This window comes from Conger conger, chromosome 8 (genome assembly GCF_963514075.1).
Source record: "Conger conger chromosome 8, fConCon1.1, whole genome shotgun sequence".
NCBI lineage: Eukaryota > Metazoa > Chordata > Actinopteri > Anguilliformes > Congridae > Conger > Conger conger.
The window spans coordinates 37,738,309-37,761,190 of record NC_083767.1 but is presented as its reverse complement, the minus strand read 5'-3'; the positions used below and the strand labels follow the sequence as shown (position 1 = coordinate 37,761,190).

The 22,882-nt window shown below is 40.0% G+C and overlaps 1 long non-coding RNA gene across 1 annotated transcript in view; it reads right to left on the bottom strand.

The window, feature by feature from the left end:
* LOC133134600 (uncharacterized) overlaps positions 1 to 15,963 on the bottom strand; it is a 137,719-nt gene extending 121,756 nt beyond the window's left edge. The window contains exon 1 of the long non-coding RNA XR_009709307.1: positions 15,403 to 15,963. This is a non-coding gene — a long non-coding RNA (uncharacterized LOC133134600). The remainder of the gene's footprint in view (positions 1 to 15,402) is intronic.
* Positions 15,964 to 22,882: the final 6,919 nt, after the last annotated feature.

The following is a 22,882-nucleotide window of genomic DNA, read 5'->3' as shown; positions in this document are numbered from 1 at the left end:
GTTTACCTTGGCCAGAAATTCAGTATTTAAATGTACAAAAATGTACAGAAATGTACTGCTGACATCATCCCTCAATCCCTCCCCCCCCCCCCACACGCACCACAACCTACTTCCTGTCCAATGTCCTCAGGATCTCTCCTACAGAAACCGAAATGTCCTGAAGGCAATACGCGACCCAGCAACTTAACCCATCCCAAAATTACCTTTCCCGCCTTTCCATATAAACAGGGGAAAGAGAGGAGCGCTACCTTACCCTGTCATTGTTGAGACGGTGATTGCATTAGATGAGGACGGTTAAATACTCATCTCCAGGAAAAGCAGAAGTCTGCCCCAAATGCACATGGCATTGTACGACGATCCTGAACACCCAGGACGAGCTGACGACTTGGAAATAGACTGTGTGACAGAAAAGGGCTGGACAACTTTCGGTAAAAGTTTCAGAAATGAAAATGTAGTGGAAACGTTGGGAGTGTTCTTCAGTTTTATTGCATAGTTTTTATTTTCTTTATTCTCTTTAGCATACTTTGCAAACTGCATTGGGGATTTGCCTATCTGTCATGGGGCTGACAGTGGTTTGCATGCTAATGACAGGAAGGACAGCACAATATTACTTTTTTTTTTTTTGGGGGGGGGGGGGGGTTAATCATCTACCATTCACCTACATTTCAAAATTCAAACTGTTGTGTAAATGGGTAAAATTTTGTTGGGACTACTTGGTCCTCCAAGCTCTGATTAATGCAACAAATAGACTCACAGCAATGTTTTGCGTGTACATACAAGTTTGTCATTGATATGTTTCGAATGATATCACACTTTATCGGTCTCTAGAATGACAAGTCGCAGTATAATGTAGTACAGTTATTATTACTTATTGTTGTTGTTAATGAAGAGATACGGCCATTTGTTCTTCTGCTGTTGGAAACAAATGTTTTTCCTCCCTGCTATGGTAGTTGTCTCTGTTCACTGGCCAGCGCGTGCTGCTTCCTGAAACAGTTTTAAGGTGGGCTACCTTCAGACTAGAATGATCGCTTTTGTAACTATAACAATATCGTCTCAAGCAAACAGGTTTCATATACACACACTACAATGATTACTACAAATGCAGCAGAAACGCTAACAATACATGTCAAGTGGTGGGCCTCCAGGCTAGTAACCACCCAAACATGGCAAAGAACGCCATAGACTTGATTACCTAGCTACAGGAAGGACCGGGATTCGTCTTTCCACTACCGTATACCTGACATATTGTGTAACTAAGCAGTGATACAGAGTCCATTCACAAACCACCTCGCCTTCAGCTCTGCTAACACTAAACAAGCTGATAACCCAGGCAAGAGGAAATTTCAGAGAGAGATCTCAAACTGCCAAAGTGTTAGGCAGCAAGAAACTCCTAAACAGGTTCCCCAAAATCTGCATCAGCCCTAACTAGGGCTGGGTATCGAAGGTCGGTACTTGTTTGGCACCGACCGAATCACTTCGGTACTACCGAGCACCGAAATATGTCAAAACATTCGGTGCCAACTTTCGGTTCCTTTCTTTTTTTTTTTATATGTAAAGTATATATCTTGAACCAGTAGAGGGCGAAAGTGAGCATTTGCCAACCATTCGCATCGAGCAACGCACGAGAGAGTGTATTCTCGGATACGCGAGGTGAAAACCATGTGTGCCTGTGGCATTTAAAACAAGGAAAAGACACTCCCCTAATGCTCGTTGATCCGGCTTGCTGATTGGTTGCCCTTTGTTGCCATGAGGTTTTAATTTGTCTCTCATCCAATCACCATATCTGTTCTAAAATCGAACGTGGCCGCTGATTGGATCGCTAGGTAGCGAGTGACTGAGGGTGGAAAAACAAATGCATCCATGCGACACTTCAGCTAATGTACACATCACGGGACCGCATCTGAGGTAAACTTAACGGAGTGAAAAAATGTCACAACAACGGTCCAAGGTCTGGCTACATTTCACAAAAACGGAAGTGCAATATTGCAATATTGCAATATTTGCAATAAGAAAGTAGCTGCCAAGACAGGCAACACTTCCAATTTAATGAAGCATTTAATCGTGCACGGCATTAACCTGAGACTTCACTGTTTTGGTTTTACAATATCCATTTTATAGTAATTTTATTTTCTATTTAACATTGTATTTTGCACATTGGTTTTATTTAATTTAAAGTACTTTCTATTGCCTTTTTTATTTTTAAACTGCATAAATGCACATACTTTGTTTATTTACAAGTCATTTTGCACTTGCACTTGTGCATGTTTTGCAGTTCTAATTAAATATTTAATAGTTAATTTAGTCGTTTAATAGTTGTTCAAGTGAAAAAGAAACAATAAACATTTCACCCTTAAAATGAATAACATTTGGACTCTATTTGGAAAAACTAATGTAAAAAGACTTGCATAATAGTAAAAACATTTTCAGGCTATTGCATTACGAAATGTATCGAAAAAAGTATCGTTTTGGTACCGGTATCGAAACTCAGGTACCGGTATCGGTACCGGTATCAAATTTTTTTGAACGATACCCAGCCCTAGCCCTAGGGAAAGTCCCGGAATAATTTTAAATGGGTCTCCCTACTCACTCTTTACCGGCTTTGTGAATGAAAGGATGAGCAATGCAACACAAAAGCGGCAGGCTTAGAAGTAAGAAAAACAAAAAAAAACCTTATATACATCACTAACACCTGTTTGCGATTACCTCCTGCAATCAGCGATCCTGGCTGCACGAGGGAAACATGAATGTGTCAGGCACACCCTCTCGTAATCCCAAGAGTTACAGCTCGACAAAGCGAGGCAATCATGACAATAGTTATGAGTGACTATGCACAAAAAAAGTGCATAGTTACTCAGAAAAAATTCACAAAAAACCTGCCTGTTAAAATGTAGTCATTACCCACTAAAACCAAGAAATACATTAATAAAACAACTCATGAATGAACTGTTCAGGTTCGAGGATATGGTATTGGAGTACAACAAAAAGACACATTTTAGTTAAAGAACTTTCTGAAACATTAACTCGGGTACAGGGAATAAATATGAAGTCATGTGGAATCAATTGGTCATGAGTTAAGCAAAGCCGTTCACAGCTCACAGCAAAAAGGAAATTGCACAACTATGCAGTAACTTTTTAGTAACTTAGTAAGTAGGAGCGGCTGTGTGGCAGCTCTGAATCCTGGTCAGTTTAATTTTGATTATACAAGGGCTTGGTTGGATACCCAATTCTGATTCGTGTACATAATTTTTCCGTAAATGTCTGGCTATGAAGTAGTACCAGTACAAGTTTAATCAGTCTTCATAAAACAAACATAGACAATGATGTTTCTTGTTTTGTTCATTTTATTTTTTTACATTTTAGCAAGCCAACTGATACAAGGTCAGAATTGCAATGGTGTTAATGATCTCCAAATCAGATGTCCCATAAAGGATGCATGCATTTAGGGGTGGCGGCCAGGTTAGTCAGTGAATACCTCTTGTTACGGGCTACTGGTCTTCCCTCCCTTCAGTTCCAGTAAAAAAATGTATGTGTGAAAGCATTGTATTTGCATTATAGAACTTTTTTTTTTTCTTTTTTTTTTTTGGTCATGGTCCTGTAGGGACGTTAGGCTGCGGAAAACTTCATTTTCATTGTTTCTTATTTTCAGAGTCTGAGTTAGTTAGAGTTTGTCTTCTTCTGCAGTTCTGTGTTATTTTATTTTGTCCGTTTACACTACCAATCCTTGGTGTTGCATTCTTTTGTGTTTTGTGAAATGAATATATTTGGCTTTGCTGGCTCCATTTTGTAGCAGTTTGTTTTTGTTTTTGTGTGAACTCCTTGGTTGTTACAGTGCTAGGCGAAGGCGGCTCCTGGGGTTATTGCCCAACTTTGGGGGCTTTTAGTTGTGACACATAAAACTCTAATGAAAAAGTTCACTCTTAACAATAAAGGTGATACTTGCAACACACCCTCACCCTCCTTCACTCCAGTCTCAGTAGAAAGGGTTCTAAAAGGCTCTTCTGTGTAAACACAGAAAAACCATATTTAGGTCAAGAAAAAAAACTGCTTATTTGAGATCTTTCACAATTCTCACACTGTCCATGCAGGGTTCCATAAAGAACTAAAAGCCAAGCCAGAGTCCTTTTTTTTCTGAGGGTGTATGCTATTCTCAAGGCTAGGTATCCTGCAAGTATCTGGAATGTTGTACAGAAATAAATGGCGAAATAACAATGACAATGATTTAGTGGTCATTTACAATAAGTGCAACACACAAACATTAATCCAGTGCTTTACCCAACAGCACACATAACTCTCAATTTCCTGTATACATTTTCTTTGTCAGTTTTTTTTCCTGTTATTATTTCCTTCTCATCTAATTTGGAATAGCAGTAATACAATTCCAGGAAATTCATTTTTGATTGCTTAAGTTCAATAAAGCACTTAGTCATCTTGTTTCCATGGCGATGTTTTTTATTTATACACGGTAAAGGTTAGAGGGATGAGTGAGCACAAAGTTGCCTGCTGCAGAGGGCAACACCACCACCTGGAGCAGTGCTATCCACTCTTATGCTCAGACAGCCGGGTCTCACTAATAAGACCGAATGTTCTGACCGCTGAAATCGGCCTCCGTGTTCCGAAATCTGAACATCTGCCCCTAGCGGGTGAAGTTAATAGTACTAATTACGTACATTTAATTCCCCAACCAAAACTCAGGCACTCGAGCATGTGCATTTTTGTGTCTCTATGCTCAATTAATATTGTTAATGCTACATCTTAATCCTAACCCTAACCATAACCATTATGTTTAAATACATCTATTTTATATCTATTATATTATTTCTGCTTGCAATTGCAGGATGGCAATGGGGTAGCACTTATCCAGGACTCTATGTACGTGAACCGATCTCCAGGGCATGAAAAATGGGTGCGAGATGCGTGTTGGCTCTGAGAAGTGCAGGAGAGGCAGGATGTCATAGTGCTCAATCACAGCGGTGGATAATGCGGTTAGCTTGCCTCACCTGGTCTCTTGGGTCTGATGTGGTAGCTGGGTTTGAACCGGCTCTGAACCGGTTTGCATAACGGAAAAAACAAAGAACAGCTGGTCTGTGCCTCTCCAAGGACGAGAGACTGAGACTGCTAACTTAGAGCAGGAATGCTGAATGCGGCCGGCTTCGACCCTGAATGAATATCATCACCCTAGATCCTGAATACCGGCACTTTACATCCTGCCTCATAAATAAATATTATAAATATTATAATAATATACGTAGATGGGCTGCAGACCTGCCTCAGACATCCTACACTTTCCTCAAGAGCAGGGGAGAGCAAGTAGGTCTAATCTATGGTTAAACCATCTTAAGTTTATTCAGCTAATTAGATCATTTGGCCAGTGTGATTGGTGATAATTAAGATCTGCATGGACATTGACTCTGCAGGAATAGAAATGCCCACCGTTGGTCAAGAGGAAGACTAGTCCGTTAATTCAGTTCAGGCAAATGCGATGTAACGTTCCCACAGCATGTGCAACTTACATGATGAATAGCTAAAAATGACTTCCAGCTTTGGTTTTTGTGTGTGTGAAAAGAATAATTATTTTCGTTTTCATAAAGACTTGGTACGAGTCACATACGCAATCCATTTCAGCATATGGTGACATGGTATTAATGCTCCACTGTGACATTTTGGCTAGGAAGCTGTTGCTAACCAGAGTTCGGACCATCAGGAGCTAACACAGTCTTCCAAACACAAGGACATTGAGCAGTTACTTATCGTTTTCTCTATAATTATTGGTTCAATTCAAATCAACCCGCGTTTTAGTGTCTGAGATAGTCAATAAGCAACCATAATCATAAACCACATTCCTCAGGAGAAAAACTACCATTGAACAGACATTAACGAAAGGACGATGAGTAGGTTTTTTTTATTTTACATTACTTTATGTGTCCCAAAAGGGCAGGTGCTGCTGGGCCAGAGCTTTCTGAAATGACAGCAAGTTGTGCAGAATATACAGGACCCTGACACACAATGCATGTTGTACAACCACACACACATTCACATAATGAATCGGCTAGCTATCTTTTTAAAATAAGGTCTGTATTGTATGGCAGAATTATTTAACTACTTTTCCTGGGGGCCAGATTCCCTAAAAAATGTGCACCAGGGATGCATATTTTCTGTATAGTATGCTAGATGCACTGTACATGTGTAAGTAAAGTAGATGCTTTTTTAATATATGCAGCAATTATTCATTATTCTGTCCCTAGTGGGAGGTGTGCTAACACGGTGCAGATGCAGACCTGAACATTATCACAGATGTTTATGCATCTGAATAATGCCATCTCTCTTTCTTTCTATTTCTTAAGTGATTAAACTGATGATTAAACTGGGATCACGCCTATGGTGGCCATTCTTACCACCAATTATACAACAGTCATGTAGTCAATTAGTCGTATAACCCAGTGCAGGTATACTCATAACCTGGATTGCAGTAATATTTCTGTACCCTCGGTTTTGCAAGGCAAACCAAAGGCACGAATTGCAAAACCGACAGTAGAGATTTCCAAGTTGACATTTTTTTTCTCCTTGGGTCTCCAGGGGGGCTCCGTAGTTTTATAAAGAAATCGGCTGGTAGGTCGTTCCAAACATACTGGAGGACTTGCCACAGTTCGTCTTTGGCTGCCTCGCTTGATTCTGGCTCGCCAGGTAATCCCACACAACCTCAATCAAGTTTATCTGAAAAGTAGTATAGTACTTGAAATGAAAATACAACAGTTTCTGTGTAACATTTAATTAATTGTCAGACGTGCTCTTTTCTACTGATGCACTAATGCGGACACCAAAGAGAGAACCATCTAAGACTAATTTATATTTAAAAAAAATCTAGGGTGCTTTTCTCACAGTACTGTATAAATGTACTATAAATGTCAGACCACATTAATTATTGGGCTAATTAAGCCATTTATTGGAGTGGAATGTGAAACATGGTGTCCCACCCATTAGGGCCTACAGTATATAGCAGGTAATGAAGGATTCTCCTTTTGTCATTTTAGTACATTGTTCTTCACATATATTTATATCCATAAACTACAGCATAGGCTCAATCTCTTCAGCCTTTGAAAAATAGTTTTTATTCCTTTGACCCATCGCAGAGGGAATTATGCAGCTGAAGGGTGCTCAGGGGTATAGAAGATAAATGTTGTGCAAATCCAAAAAATACAATACACTTAGCTATTCGCATAGTGTGGCATAAGAGGAAATGATCAGAAATACTAACATGCACAGCCCAGTCCTTTCATCTGGCTTGGTCTCGACCCAGGGCGTCTCTACATTAGGGGCCCGTGGGGCCGGGCCTGCCGCTAGTTCTCATCTCTCATTGACTTTCTTATATCAAGACCTTCAGCTCAATTAAGCAAATTAGTCTCAAATAACTCAATCTTTGATAGATATTATCCATAATTCAAAAATAAAGAATTGTTTATGCAATGTACGGCACTTGATGCTGGCGATTATCTGTCAGTGGGGCTGGCCCCATGACCCATAGCCCTGGCAGTATGACAGGGAACCCCTAATGTCATAACGGGTTTTCTCTATGTTGGCCTGTGGAGCCCAATCGTCTGAGCCCCAGGTCTGTTAATACCAACATAAAGGTCAAGTTCAGGGCACAGAAATTATAGCTATGCGTCAATTGGCAAGCTAGCTGTCGATATTAGTTGTAAAAGCTGTCTCGTTACGATCACATTATATTAATGTGAGATTGTGTTATAATTACAAGCTGCATTATAGAAGAGCTATATTTATATTTAGTTATCACCATGAATGCGGTTGAAAACCTCTTAGCCACCAAATTCAGTTCTCTACCTTTTGAAGTGAAACTGCCGATCAAAAGGTTTGGACCCCACCATCCAGAAATATTAAGATATTAGCATCACCCAAGCTGAAAAGGATAAAAAACACTTTTTTAATCTGGTGTTGTTCCAGAAGAAACACTGGCTATCAGTGCAAAAAAACGCTCTTGCTGTAAGTATAGTGGTCTACGTTTGGTTAAATGACAAATTTTACATTTTAGCTAGACTAGCGACAGGTGGTGCTTTTCTAAATTTCAGTACAGAAAGATAAATTGAGAAAATTGAAAAAAGAAAACAATAAAACAATTAAGATTGCTTGCACCACCCCTTCTGCTGGACCCGTTTTCATTGAATCATTCTGTGATTGTTGTGTTAATGTTTGCTGCATTATTGTGAAATTAGGAAATAGTTGGCATAGCCTACACATAACAGGGGTATTTTTCGCCTATTTAACGACTAACATGCTGCTCTTCTGTGTGGTAGCCTAGTTTGACTGTAATGAAGCGCGCTGTTTTAATTGTCCACGTTTTATTTCACCTTTTACTCACAGCATGGAGCAGTTGCAGATCAGGTTCCCCACAATATAAAAAGATAATTATACCAGCTAACTTGACGAACAGTTAATTATGCCGGCTCCCCTGATTACCTTCATGTGTGATCAAATATTGAATTGGCAATGATCGTGCCTAACTGTGAACAAATTGTGTATTTAATGTTCCTCCCGAATTTACGTCATTTATCTGCGCTCCTCAGGTAGGGTACTTTCTTGTATTTTGCAAGTGAGCAGCTAGTGATAGTGTGTTATAAGGGTTTCATCACTGTGTCAACCTAGCAAGGTTGAAGCTCACAACAGTCACTGCTAGGTTTAACAAGTAGTCGGTGCCCCACCAGAATTTCTTTGCCAAAAATGCCACTGTCTTGACCTCTGTTTTTCAAACAGCAGGGCCCCAGAAATGGATTTGGAAGGGTATTAGGGTTTTCAAAATAGAGCTTTTTAGCTGTGGAGATGAGAACAGAACAACAAATAAGAAAACAGAATGCTCTCCTCCACTCTCATCCTCCCCTCTCTCGTTATCACTCATCCTCTCACTCACTCTCGCTTTTTTTCCCTCGCTCTCACACACACACACACACACGCATCTTTTTTCACAAGGTAAACAGGGTTTCTATTAAATAATTCAAATGGAAGTCGTGAGAAGCCAATCAGAAATACTACTGCTATAAAAACAGTGTCTGTGGCTGCAACAGCGTGGAGCCCGGGAGCAAATGAAAGCATTATTCTTCTTATTCTCAGGAGAGGGAAAACAGCAGGAGTATTTCTTATTTATTTATTTATTTCTGCCAGTGGTGGAATGGGAACCAGTGGTCAATTCTGAAGCACATGACAGAGAAACGCTGTCAATAGTGGTTTATCCAACACAGCACATTTATTAGCTTCAAGGTGAAACATCCTTTGGCTAAAAACTAGGTTATCACACTTTAGACCTGTACCTGAAAAATTGTTATGTAAAACAAATATGCAGGCCCAGAGCTTAAAGGGTAAGCACCACATAATGGCACACCCCACAGATATTTGACCAATTCTTTTTATTACAGAGGTTCTTCAATTGTTGTTAGTATGGTAAAAGAAGTCTGAGAAAATGGCCGCTGCTGACAGAAGTCAGGCTGGAAAATTGGCCTGGTCTGTGTTGTCACATTGTGAACACAAGCAGCTCTGGTAACATACTTTAGGTTTAAAATATGACAGAAATCGACAGCATCTACATATTCCGACATACAATGGGCAGTATCAATAACCCTGATGACTCTGATGAATGTGTAGAAGATCCTTTATCCATTACTGATCCTGATAGCACAGTACTGCCATTCAGGTTTGAGCCATAGGTGCACGGATCAAAGTCAGGATTTGGAGGATTTGCAAGGTAAACAACTGGAACCCGAAGTCCTTATTGGCAACACAGACACAACACGTTGTACTGCAGCAGAAGACCAATCAGGTCGAAAACCCTGGAATCAACATATCGCTGTAAATAATAATGGTTTACTTTCCCATAGCGAGTAAGATATGCGAGTTGGCCATGAACCATAAGCAAGGCCTTTAAAATCTGTTATTCCTTTCCTATTCCTCTGGGTTATCGTTTCTGATTTTGACACAGAAGGGAGACCAGTGCTGATCCTGGCAATCTGTCCCATCTGTCCAATCAAATTGATTGTAGAAGTTACACAGTCAGGTGAAACGGATCCAATACCAGCGACCTATTTTGTCATAAAAATGGCCGAAGACACTTTACGAGCAGATACTACACAAAGGCAGTGTTAGCCATTATCTTGAGAATAACTCAACGTCACTGAGGACCTGTCCAAAGCTGAAGTGTCATTTCCAAACAAACCAACCAAACTGAGGTCTTTCGATCAAGCCAGCACTAATATCAAATCACTGGTGAGATGAACTTCCAGGAAAACCTGGCATCAAAATGGCATCATAAGTACAATAAGTATGGGTGTCTCAGTGGCGCAGCCTGTAGAGCACTGACCGCATGCTCATTGCGAGCCGCGACGTCGGCGGTTCGAATCCGACCGTCTGACATTTGCCGCATGTCTTTCCCTCCCATTCTTCCTGTCTCTCTATACTACACTGTCCAATAAAGCTGAAAAAGGCCTAAAAAATATATTTTTTTTAAAATAAAATAAATAAGTACAATCAATAACAATGGTCTGCATTTATATAGCACCTTTATCCAAAGCGCTGTACGATTGATGCCTCTTGTTCACCCATTCATACACGCACTCACACACCAACAGCAATTGGCTGCCATGCAAGGCACCAACCAGCTCGCCAGGAGCATTTAGGGGTTGCTCAGTCTTCCTTAGGGACACTTCAACACAGCCCGAGCGGGGGATCAGACCAGCAACTCTCCGACTGCCAGGCGACTGCTTTTACCGCCTGACCCAATGTCTCCCCTTACTAAGCACAGTACCTACCACAAGTATTATTATGAAAGAAACTAGCACAATCACTGACAAAAGTATCACTCAAAGCATCAACAATGATCACAGAAAAATGGATCTTTACTAATGTATAGTGCAAAGCGGGTCTAGACCAAAGAGCTCCACTATAACCATAGGAACAGGTGCTAAAGTTTCAAAAGAGGTCAGTAATTCTGTGTATTGAACCTCAGGTTTAAATCTCTGCAAAGGTCATCACAGTTGGCCCGAGTCGGGGGGGGGGGGGGGGGGGGGGACTCATGTGTGTTCAGCAAACCTGCTATTCCCCTCTAATCCCCAGTGGATGGTCGGCTGTATACCCTGTTCTTCTTTCTCCCTCCTGCTCAGTTGGACGATCTAATGTGAGATCATTCCTAAATTCTAGGCCGTACACTCAGTCATATTTAAATCAGCCAATCATGTGGCAGCAACGAAATGGATAAAAGCATTCAGACGTGGTCAAGAGGTTCAGTTGTTTTTCAGACCAAATATCAGAATGGGGAAGAAATGAACACATCTTTGAACATACAAAGTGTCAAACCACTAATTGGATAGGCTATAGCAGCAGACGATTTAATAAGTCTAAAAAATAAGTCTGATAAATACATAATAAAGTGCTCACTGAGTGTATATAGAAGGACATTTGATTACTCTACAATTTCACAGCCAGTTCCAAAATACAATGGTTTTGCTCTGTGATTGGATTGGGTCTGGGAAATTATAGAAAATTATAATTCAACGTACTAAGCAGTCAATAAGTCAATAACTTTATTAATTACTTTCTGTTTTAAATTAATATTTATTATGGTGTATATAGTACACAAAACCTAACTAGATTTTTAAAGCCAACTTAATATTTTATATCATAAAAACCTTAAACACACACAGTATAAGTGGTTCTGCGGTCATGAGATGCAGGCTGACAGCAGTTCGACATGAAACAAACATCTGATTTCCTTAACTCCCCACTTCCACTTCAAAACACACATGGTTTTAAGAGCAAGAAGGATGCCTTCAATAAGTACAATGCAAGGGAGTTATATCCACACATAGCATTCTCCTCCATGGTGATACAGTAATTCACACTGAACTAAACAGCAATCAAAATGAATGTTAATGCTACACCCAATGTACTACTGTAACATTTAAACCATTAGTAAGTGTATATAGGCCTAATTCAATATTTATTCAGCAATTTCCTTCTCACTCTTCCTGCACGACGCAGAACTGGGATACTGCAATGGACAGTCCTAACTGTGGAATAGCAAGATTTCATAAGATTGTAAATCAATATTACTGGGTTATGGATTACATTTGTTTACTGACTTAGAGAGATACAAAAATAACAACACATTCACATTACAAAAAAGGTCTTGGTTAGAGGTTTTTATTTTGATCAATTGTTTTTTATTTTGAAAAAAATTATATTACATGTATGCTGGGATAGGCTCCAGCCCCCCTGTGACCCTGTTCAGGATAAGCAGGTTAGGATGATGAATGAATGAAAAAATTCTAATAGAATATTTAAGTTTTTTCCCCTTAAAACAGTGCCTCTGGAAATGGCAAATGCCAAATATTATTGGTGAGAACCATTGCATTTAAAATTGCAGAAGGTTTGGTATACAAAGCTTTAATTATAGGAATACGATCAGTTCCAAAACGCATGCGTTCCAAACCCCCATTCCAGCCGATCAAATGCCTTCTCGGCATCAAGTGAAAGCACCGCACGTGGGGTGTTGGCATCTCCGGCAGAATGAACCACGTGCAAAAGTCTTCGGATATTGTCAGATGCAAGTGGGTATTTTATGAAACCTGTTTGGTTATGATGTGTTTGCGGTCATCTGTGAGCTTAGTCATATTTCTCAATGCTTCGCTAGAACCTGCAAATAGCTTTGCATCAGAATTAATTAAATAAACTGCCTTGTAGTTTGCACAGTATGTGGGGTCTTTATTTTTCTTTAAAAATACATTATGGCCAAATTTGAGTCATGCGCCCAATTCTATTGCTGCGTTAAACATATCAAGAAGGAAGGGACCGGATTTAGCCCGGAATTTAAGATAATGCTCAGGAGGTATGCTATCCCATCCAGGTGATTTGCTCTTTTTCATCCCCTGAAGGGCTTTCTCCAATTCATTTAAAGAAAGTGGGGCATTTAAGCTAGCATTGTCCTCAACAGAGAGAGCAGGGAGATTCAGATTGCAAAGGAGGTTTTTACATTGGTTTTTACCAAAGTGAATTTCAGAATTGTATGGTTTTGCATAGAAGAAGAAAACTGCACTGATCTCTTGAGGTTCGGTTCGAAGGTCCTCCTGTTGTGATCTAATTGAAGCTATACGGGCAAAGCATTCATTTGGATGAAGCCTGAGAGCTAGGAAGTGGCTAGGTCTAGCACCATAGAACTAATATTTTCGTCTGACCTTATGAATTCAAAATACGGCTCTGTTTCTAAGTAGTGCCTGGAGTTCAGTTTGTACATGTGCAATGGAATCAGAGAAAGAATCTGTTGTAAGAAGCAGAAGAAGAAACCAAGAAAATTGTGTAAATATGTTACATTTTGTAAAATATTGGGACTACTTACAAACTCTGATAAACACAAACTTTTGCATGCTCGTCATTGATATACGTAGTTTGAAAGATGGATCTCACTTTATTGGTCACTGGAATGACAAGTCGCAGGATAACGTAATACAGTTTGTATTATTATAAACAATTTTTTAATGAAGAGATACAGCCCTTTGTTCTTCTGCTGTTCGAAACAAGTGTTTTTCCTGCCTTCAATGGTAGTCACAAAACTGTTTTACAAAAAAGCTAAATTCAAACAATAATACCTCCACAAATATTTACTCAATCTCATCAAGTGATACCTCATTATGTAGCTCTCCTTGTAATGTAACAGCAATGATAAACTGAGAAACTACAATTTTGAAACGTGTATCGGAAGTAATTATTCATTAAATAGGATCCAATCGGCAATAGGATCCAGCAACCTTTTTGGTAAACTTTTGTTGCTCATGACTTCCAGCAACAGTTTGACCAAACCGCTGCGAGAATATGGGGTTAGAGTTACCGGCTGCTGCAGCTTCAACGTAGTAGTATTTATTTGCGAAACATCTGACTGCGTTAGATAAATAAATGCTATGCCATGTCCACATGTCTCCTATATAAGAAGTCCATACATCTAGTTCTCGTTTGGTGAGCCTAGGCCCTGTATGTTCCATGATACTAAAGTAATGGTTGTCATAATGGGTCTAAAGACACAGCATTACACGGTATCAAGTGACTATATATCGGTGTTGACAAATCATACCCACATGTACCATTAACTTCATCCCAACAGATGTGTACACATATCAATTGGCATATTATTATAGCAGGATTATGCACACAAGGGATAAACACTGTGTGCACAATGATATTGAGAATTTAAAACCCAATTAAAACCCAAAAAACTGTAGACATCAGTATGTAGCACTGCAGAAGAGGGGTAGTGAATGCAGGCTTCTCCAGACGGCTGGAAAGTCAAGGATTTGGATCCTGACCCCCCAACACAATTTGTTTCTGATTTAAGCTGCACTAAACAGGGGTAGAGGGATGGAGCTTCAGGATTTTGCAATATCACGGCCCTAACCTGAAGTGTTACCTTAAGGAAGTGTGCAGCCCTAGTGGGTGAGTGTGTCCGTGTGAACCCACCTAGCAGTCCCCCGCACTCCCTCCCCCTGGCGGTCAAGAAAGAAGACGCAAGATCAAGTGAATCAAAAACAAAATGATTAAGAGATGAAATAGGAACACAGAGACCAGACAGAGGCCAGATACGAGCAATAAAAAAAGTAAATGGATAGAAATAAATTGATTACAGTTATAGCTACTCTCAGCTACTCTCATCACTTACAGCAATACTCAATTACCGTTGGTATTTTTTTAAATTAAAAGATTAAAATCCCAAATAGGGTAGGAGGATCCACCTGCTTCGCTGGCTAACTTAAATCACGAGCGGTCGTATAACTGTCTACTTACACAAGAACCTAACTGACTTCTGACCCACTGTCATACAAAAAGAAGAAATGTATAAATCAAAATCGAACTTACTTTCACATCTCAGTCGATGTTCCCTTTAATTATCCCTTTACTTTCCACCTTCAATTACTCATTTTACGGGACTGAAAACCCCAGAACTAACGTGAACCGCAGATTACAACAGGATACAACTGTTTTCACCAGGAATCAAACCGATTACTTGGCTAATAAATTGCTAACATGAGCACATCAACATTCAACGTCGGCACATTAACAATAATACTGGAATGAGTTACAAAACGTCTGTTCGCACAGGGTTAATTTAAGTACTGCCATGTGTTCCTCAGTACAGTTCATAAGTTTAAAAGTCACGACTGTATTGCATTTTCAAAATAGAAGGGGAGCGTCCATTTCACTCGGCTGAAGTTAATGAGTGCGTATTTTAGTTCGCGATGTTATTATCGTCCCCAGCACTTCTCATTAAAACTATTACAATAACGTTGCTCCAGCGAACAGCATACGTTCCCCTTAGAGCCCAGTGCTAGCTGCGGAGAAAGTTTTGTGGCAGGGAATACTCACAATGGGAGGGGGAGACACAACCGTGGCGTTTGTACACTGGCAACGCTGTTTTCCAGTGATACTTCAGAGAAATGTGTAGGCTCGTCTTCTTCACCCATCGAAAATAACCCGACACTGTCTTATAACGACTTCGACTGCCTACCCTTCTTCCATCACCCTAGAAATGTATCGCTATTCTTTCAGAACGCCGCCATACGTTCCACCATTGTCTTGTCTTCCCGCTTCTTCTTCCTCAGTTTCCTGGTTAGTTGACTCGCCAGTTTCACCAGCCTACCAAATTGTATCCTTCAGCATTCGCATGCAAGTTAACAATGTGAAGGCTGCATCGGATGTTCCTATCCTCTAGTTCTGCCATTTTTGCCTGAAGCTGATCTTGTTTGGCTTCTTTAACTTTGGCTTGCAAACCGGCAAATTAATATCGCTGCTCGCCATATCATTTGGATATTTAGTGATAGTCACAAGCATCACGCGGTTTTCTTTGTTGTGACCCTTTCTAGGTGAATATGGCCCAGGCAAAAGTCTCTTTGTTGAAGAATTGGATATATCTGATATCCTGATCAATAGTACTAATACACTTTTGGGAGAGATCTGTTAAGTTGGTTATGTATGTGATAATAAATCAATAAAAGAAGAGAGGACACAGCGGAAGCACCTAGGCAACCGTCTTCGAAGTAGGTCATGTGATCCCCCCTCTTAGTTAAGTAAAGGCCCAAAGAATCATTTTCAGTGTAGAAACCTCTCTAGGCTACACTGTTTGTTTTCATGAGTTTTCCATTGAATTCTGGCACTATATATGTGTTATCAGACAGGTCTTTAACGGATAGCTGTTGTATCAAAATTTGTCACTGGTCAGTTTTATTAGTCATTACTGACCAATTGTCTAATTCAGGTCAATATTATGGTCATCCATTATGACAGGTGGTATTTGTATTATTTTTGATAAAAATACACAATAATAATCTCTCACATTGTAATCTTGATATTTTAATGCATGTTTATTTGTGTCCCTGCTTGTTTAACAGACAGGATGGGGTGCGCACATTGCACAGTAGCCTATTACTATTACTGGTATACACTGTTAAAATAGCAATGGAACTGCAACATGACTTAAGACCCGGTTTTATTTGGTAATAACGTGATCACTTTTAGTTGCATCAATATACCGATAATTGCCATGACCCCACCTCATTTAAAGACCAACCTTCCCAAATAGGCACGTGGTCATTTGCTATTGTAACAGTGAAGGCAGGCGCTAGATGGAAAAAGGACAATTGCATCGCTCTGAAAATAGCAATGACACTTTGGATTGCCACCGCATTGTGCCAAGTCCAAGATAGAGACGTAAGGATTGTTTCCCAGGTGAACTGCTTTTGTAATGAACCGGAATCACTGCAGTAATTGCATAAAATGTAATCTGTGAGCTTCAGTACTATGCAGGCCATCGTGGATAAAGACGTCTGCCAGGCTAATAACCAAACACTTACATAAATAATTCAACATTACAACAAGTCAGTCCCCCATATCTACTCTCTGGCCTTGATATGTCATAATTATTAATAAGCAAGGGCCTAGTCCCATTATATTGCCATAAAACATGTGTACAGATTTTTTTCTCAGTTGTTGTAAAGGACAAGTTAAATATCTTAATAGGGGGTATGTGTGTGCGTGCAAGTATGTCCTTCATTATGAAAAACAATGAGATCCTGTGATAATTGAATTATTATGAGTAGTATTGTTATGATTGTTATTATTATTATTATTATTATTATTATTATTATTATTATTGATTGTCTCTAAGAGCTGTGTAGTAACTACTCTACTAGTTCACCTGGCTACTCCCTTGGTAACTAGTAATAGAACCATATAACTGCACATTTTGCCAATGTTTCACATAAACTCTCCCAGATGGATTTGCATTTTTCAGTATTTGTCAGAGAAAGAAATATGTGTGTACATTTCAAAACTTTGCTGAAGCATTTTTTCTGATGACAGAATATTTTTCACAGTGCATGTCTGTCCCCACCTCTCATGTCTTCCAGTGAACTCCCTCTCCCTCTCCCTGGAAAATGCCAGCTGAAAAATGCTACCTGATAGATCTTGGGTGGGTGGGTTGAGGGGTTCTTTAAGCTGAGGTGTGGGTACTAGCATGCTAAGTGCCTGTTTATGCTGCTATCACACACGTAGCAGACATCACTGAAGAGACAATGGACTGAGTGTGCCTGATCCTTTAATTATTTATAATTACATTTCTGCAATAATTTTGTTAATAACTAAGTAGAAAAAAACAGACATATAAACATGTTCAGTTGAGGGAAATAGGTATTTCGGTTCATGTTATCTTTCTTAGTGAGTAAATAGGATGCATGTTGATATGAACATGGTTAAATAATGATGCACTACATTTACTATATTACCCAGGTAGAAAGCAAATGTATAGTACATTGAGAATTTCAAGGGGAAATATTTTCTATGCACATCAAAACGTGTGCGAGGGACCATCAAATAATACGAGGAGAATGATATACTGTTCGGTGCCAAGACATTAAGGGCTGGTTGTAACCAGCAAAAACCATGACTGTTTTATGTCCATAATAATCCATTCTTCCTAGAGTGCCATACTGAGGGGATGTATTCCAAAGAATAATGACGAAAAAGGACCCAGAGACCTTGACAAATGAATGCAGTTTACGTAGATAATAGGGTCCGTATACTTAATTTGGTTTCCCTGAATTCCGAAAACAATTTTCACTGAAGAGACTTGGCACAGAAGAGCATCGGTGAATGATGTGATTCTGATCAGAAAATTGTGGCAAATTATAACTCCGCACGCAAGCAAGCAGAACTGAGAACGAGACAGATGGATGCATTTTTTCCTATCTATTACTGTTGAATTACCTTTCATTTGCCCAGGTGCTCCACTAGGTGATCCCCCCCCCCCCCCCGGAAATGGAAATGATAACAGCTGAAGGGCTAACGGGAACAGTTTAAGAACAAAATGCATTTTTATGTTGCTGGTTGTTATTCACTTATTTATGTTTGAATTAGTAAATTCATTTCTTGAGTGAATAAAGCATATGGCACTGGGACCTTTGAAGCAACAGAACTGACCACTGCACAAACATTGCTACTGTACTCCTGGATCTCATTAGAGTATGTCTAAATACAGTATGTGTGTATTGTATATGTGGTATCTATTGCACACATTAGCCATATATGTAATGTAAGTGTACATTCATAAATCTCAATTTAAAACCTACACTGGCAGTGATTATACTGTACCCATTACATGTAGATGCCTTTATTTAAAAAAATATTTTTCTTTTGTGCAATAAATAAAGCTCTGGGCGGCCTGTAGTGTAGTATTTAAGGTACATGACTGGGACCTGCAAGGTCAGTGGTTCGATCCCCGGTGTAGCCTTGAGCAAGGCCCTTAACCCTGCATTGCTCCAGGGGAGGATTGTCTCCTGCTTAGTCTAATCAACTGTACGTCACTCTGGATAAGAGCGTCTGCCAAATGCCATTAATGTAATGTAATGTAATATATAGAATGTAGATTGTAATTGTAGAATGTAGTTGCTGCCTCAACAGTATTCATAGGGGTGCAGGATTTACATGTGAAAATATTTTTTAAAATGGTTTGTTCCACACATTTTTGTGTTCCAAAATATATATTGGACCAAGTAACAATATTGATAACAAGAATCCATCTCTGTCCCACCTCTCCTCCATATGCCCCACCTCTCCTTTGTCCACCACCTCTCCTCTCTCTGCCCCACCTCTCCTCTATGTGTATGAGTTTATGCTTAAAGATGCCTGGTATTCATTATCTGGTAAAATATTTAATGACAAGGATCATATTCGCTGTCTTAAATGGCTTTAATTGGTCATCAAGGCGGATCAGCAGTCTCTTTCGAAAGTGTGTCTTTTGTTTTGCCTATTGGGGGTTATCTGCAGCTAATAGAACTCTGCAAAATATTCGGTTGCCATGCCAGAGTAAAGTAATTGCGCATATAATGCATCTTAATTTTTTTAATGAAGCATAATATCCGTGAGACTTTCTTGTTCAGCAATACCCATCATAAATTGGTTCTAAAATTGAGACGTTCACATTTAAATTCTGCCTCACTTGGACATCCTTAATATGTCGGTTAACACCGGGACTTGGGCAGTAACACCATGAATTGGAATGTCGCGGGCTGACTGCCCCCATTAATGTTTCTCTGCTGAAACTGTTATGCTTTTTGAGTCAGGCACAGGCTTCTGAATCAATAAGCTCCTAATTTCTTTAATATTTCCGGACACGCACTGAGCCAATTAGTTAATCATTAAGGCAAGGCAGGTGGTGCTCTAAGAAGAGATAATAACACACCTTGGGCATTAGGAGACACAAGGCGGCTTAGTGAGTTTTCTGGAAACCTTGCCGTATGCACTTATAATTGCATTGTTGAACAGGGGCAAATTTAAGAAGTAAAAAAAAATAAAAATAAAAGAGGCATTCTGCAGCTTTGTAAAATTGCTATTCTCCTGACAATATTATGCTACAATATGAGACAATTTCTGATTATTTATTTATTTAATTAGCATTTGTCATTGGAGCGTATTCTCTTTTTCTATCATTAATCAGATTTGTATGGTAACATTACTCTTATAGATTAAAAACAAAAAAAAAACTTCATGAATGATTTCAAGGTAAGTTCTCAAATCCCTGAAGGATATATGATATATTTGTTCAATGTTTATTTTTTTTATAGTTATTTTGATGGTAATATGATTTCCTTTCAAATATCAGACAGCTTGGAACTTTGATATGGATTGTGTTTTTATTGTCTTGTTTGTTTATTGAAGTTCACCTCTCTTGAAACAGGGTGTAAATATTAGCCAAGGTTGAGTATCTTGGCCTCTTTCATCTGCTGTCTTTTCTGACTAAAACAGACAAACAAATAAAAAAAGAAAACTTGTGGAAATTGGTGTCTGCAAGGATAGGTTCTATATATCATTCACTTCATTCAAGGGAAAAAGAAAAATGGCAAGTACCTCAAAATGTTTTTTTCTGCTGAAAGATGCCCTCCTAGCTTCCTTGTATAAACTTCCTTGCTTTCAGGACTAAAATGAGGAAATAAATGAAGACATTCATATTTTCATACTTGTTAACTGAACATGTATGTGCGCACACCCACGTCCATATACTGTATATAGCTATGTTTCACACATACACTTATAGATCCCAGAATGTGGTATTTAACAGGGAGAGAGAGAGAGAGAGCGAGAGAGAGGAGTAAGATTTTCATCCACTACCATAGTCTGCTTAAGAATCTGTGGTTTTCCCAGAAGTCCTTGAAGATATTTTTTTCTGGTCCTCGAGGGTAAATGGAGATCTAGGGCTAATCAAAAGCAATAAATCATTAGTCAAAGAGCTGATCGGTTAGAGTGCTCCCCGCAGTCTGATGTGGTTGACAGTTAATAGCCTGTTAAAACAGCAGCACCCCACAGCTAAAGTAACGGACCTTGATGCAGGCATCAGTTCACTGTACTTGCACACAGAGGAGTGGGGTTCGATTCCCAGTCCTGCCAAAGCTAAGTTTGGCCGGCTTGCATGGAGTGCCATAATTGGCTCGCCACTCTGAGGGCGGGGGGAGGACTCAGCAAGGGGGGTTAGTGAGATCGCAGGGTACAACAGCACCCTGGGCGCCTCGGAATCACGGTCACGGGTGGGACGATGTGGCTTGGAGAACGCGTGTCATTCTCAGGATCACCTGATCCATCCTGGCCTCCGTGGGATGGGGTGTAGGTGGTATATCCCTAGCTAACACACAGGCAATTGGAATAGACAAGATACCACAGAAACACAGGTGGGAGGGGTTAAAAAAGGGAAAATTAGAAATGTATGCTGGCTGCTGCTGGTGGTGTAATGGTGAGGAATATTTTGCCACAGCCTACCTGAGTATTCTTGCTGACCATGTGCATGCCTTTATGGCCACAGTCTACCTACATTCTGATAGCTACTTCAAGCAGGATAACGCAAGCTCGTTCCAGGAACATGACAATGATTTCAGTGTACTCTAATGGCCTGCACAGTCACCAACTATGCAACTGTGTGATGCCGTGATATCAACTTGGACCATGAATGCTCCCAGCACCTTGTTGAGTCCATGCCACAAAGAATTCTGCGGTTCTGGGGGCATAGGGAGCTCCTACCCAGTACAATAAAGGTGTACCGAATAAAGGGTGTAGTATATATACATGGTGGACCCCCCAAAAAATGAGTCTTTATTAATATATATCAAACTGTTCCTCAAAAGGATTCATAAGATTGTTCTATTGCAAGAAGAAATGTCATTTGCGAGACTTGTGACAGATACTGCATGACATTCAGCGTTTCTGTTGAACTCTAAATGGACAAGATTACAGCATGCGATGCAATACTGTAATTACGCTAGTCAACGCTGGTGAGTGGCATGATCGCATTTGTGAAACTTTGACAAATGACTGTCGGACAAACGTTGATCGACTACGTGCACAGATACTGAATCACCGTGGAGGTGATCTTTTTCCAGGGCTTGTCACTTAGCCGTAAGGGTCAGCGGCCATCGGCACAGGTTTTCCGTACGGCGTTTCCGTACACGTTCTCGCACTGGTTTGATTTGCGGGGGTCAGCGGCAGGTGGGCGTCTGACGGGCGATCGGGAGAGGCGGGTGAAGGCGGCACTCCTTCAGACCGGCAGTTAATAACCGCGGCGAGCGTGCCCTCAGGAGCGCTCTTATTAACCGGGAGGCTCACGCGCATAACTACGCTAAGTGCGTTTACGAGACACGGTGACATCGATTAAAATGAGCGGGGCGATAACCGTTTTATTAGGGCTGGGAGAGGGAGGATGGAACAGATTCATTGCCGGGGAGTGACAGAGCGGGCAGGATGGAGGGCGGGATGCTGTGTATTCACGTCTTTTTTTTTTCAAGCCGGGCTACAAATCTTTGGCTTTTGTGATCAAATGTATACTCAAAGGGAACGTGAGGCCTGGCCTCTTTATGGAGGTTGTGGGTTTTCTCACTCAAAAACCCACAATCCACCAGGGTTTGGCCTTATTTCCTACAATGGATGAGGGTTGCAGCAACTTATGTGCAGTTTTTGTGTTTTTGAAGATGCTTAATTAAAGCTTAATTCCATGGTTTTGGGTGCATTCATACTAAGCTAAGCAATACAGATTATTTTTAAGGCTCTATCAACATTCAACGTTGATAGTTCAATAATTCAATATTTATTACTCTTGCCATTTACCCCCTTTTTACTTTACCATGTACTTAGTTATTTATACTTGCAGCAAACAGCAGACTGTAACTGATGCAAGATGTTTTGCACCTTTCTTGCACCAAAAAAAAAGACTTTTTGAGTGAGCACAGACTTGTTTCAAATGGGACTGCCAAAAAGCATCTGCTTTCAACTGAAGTATAACCAGCTTTGTGTACAAACTGTGTGTTGGTGT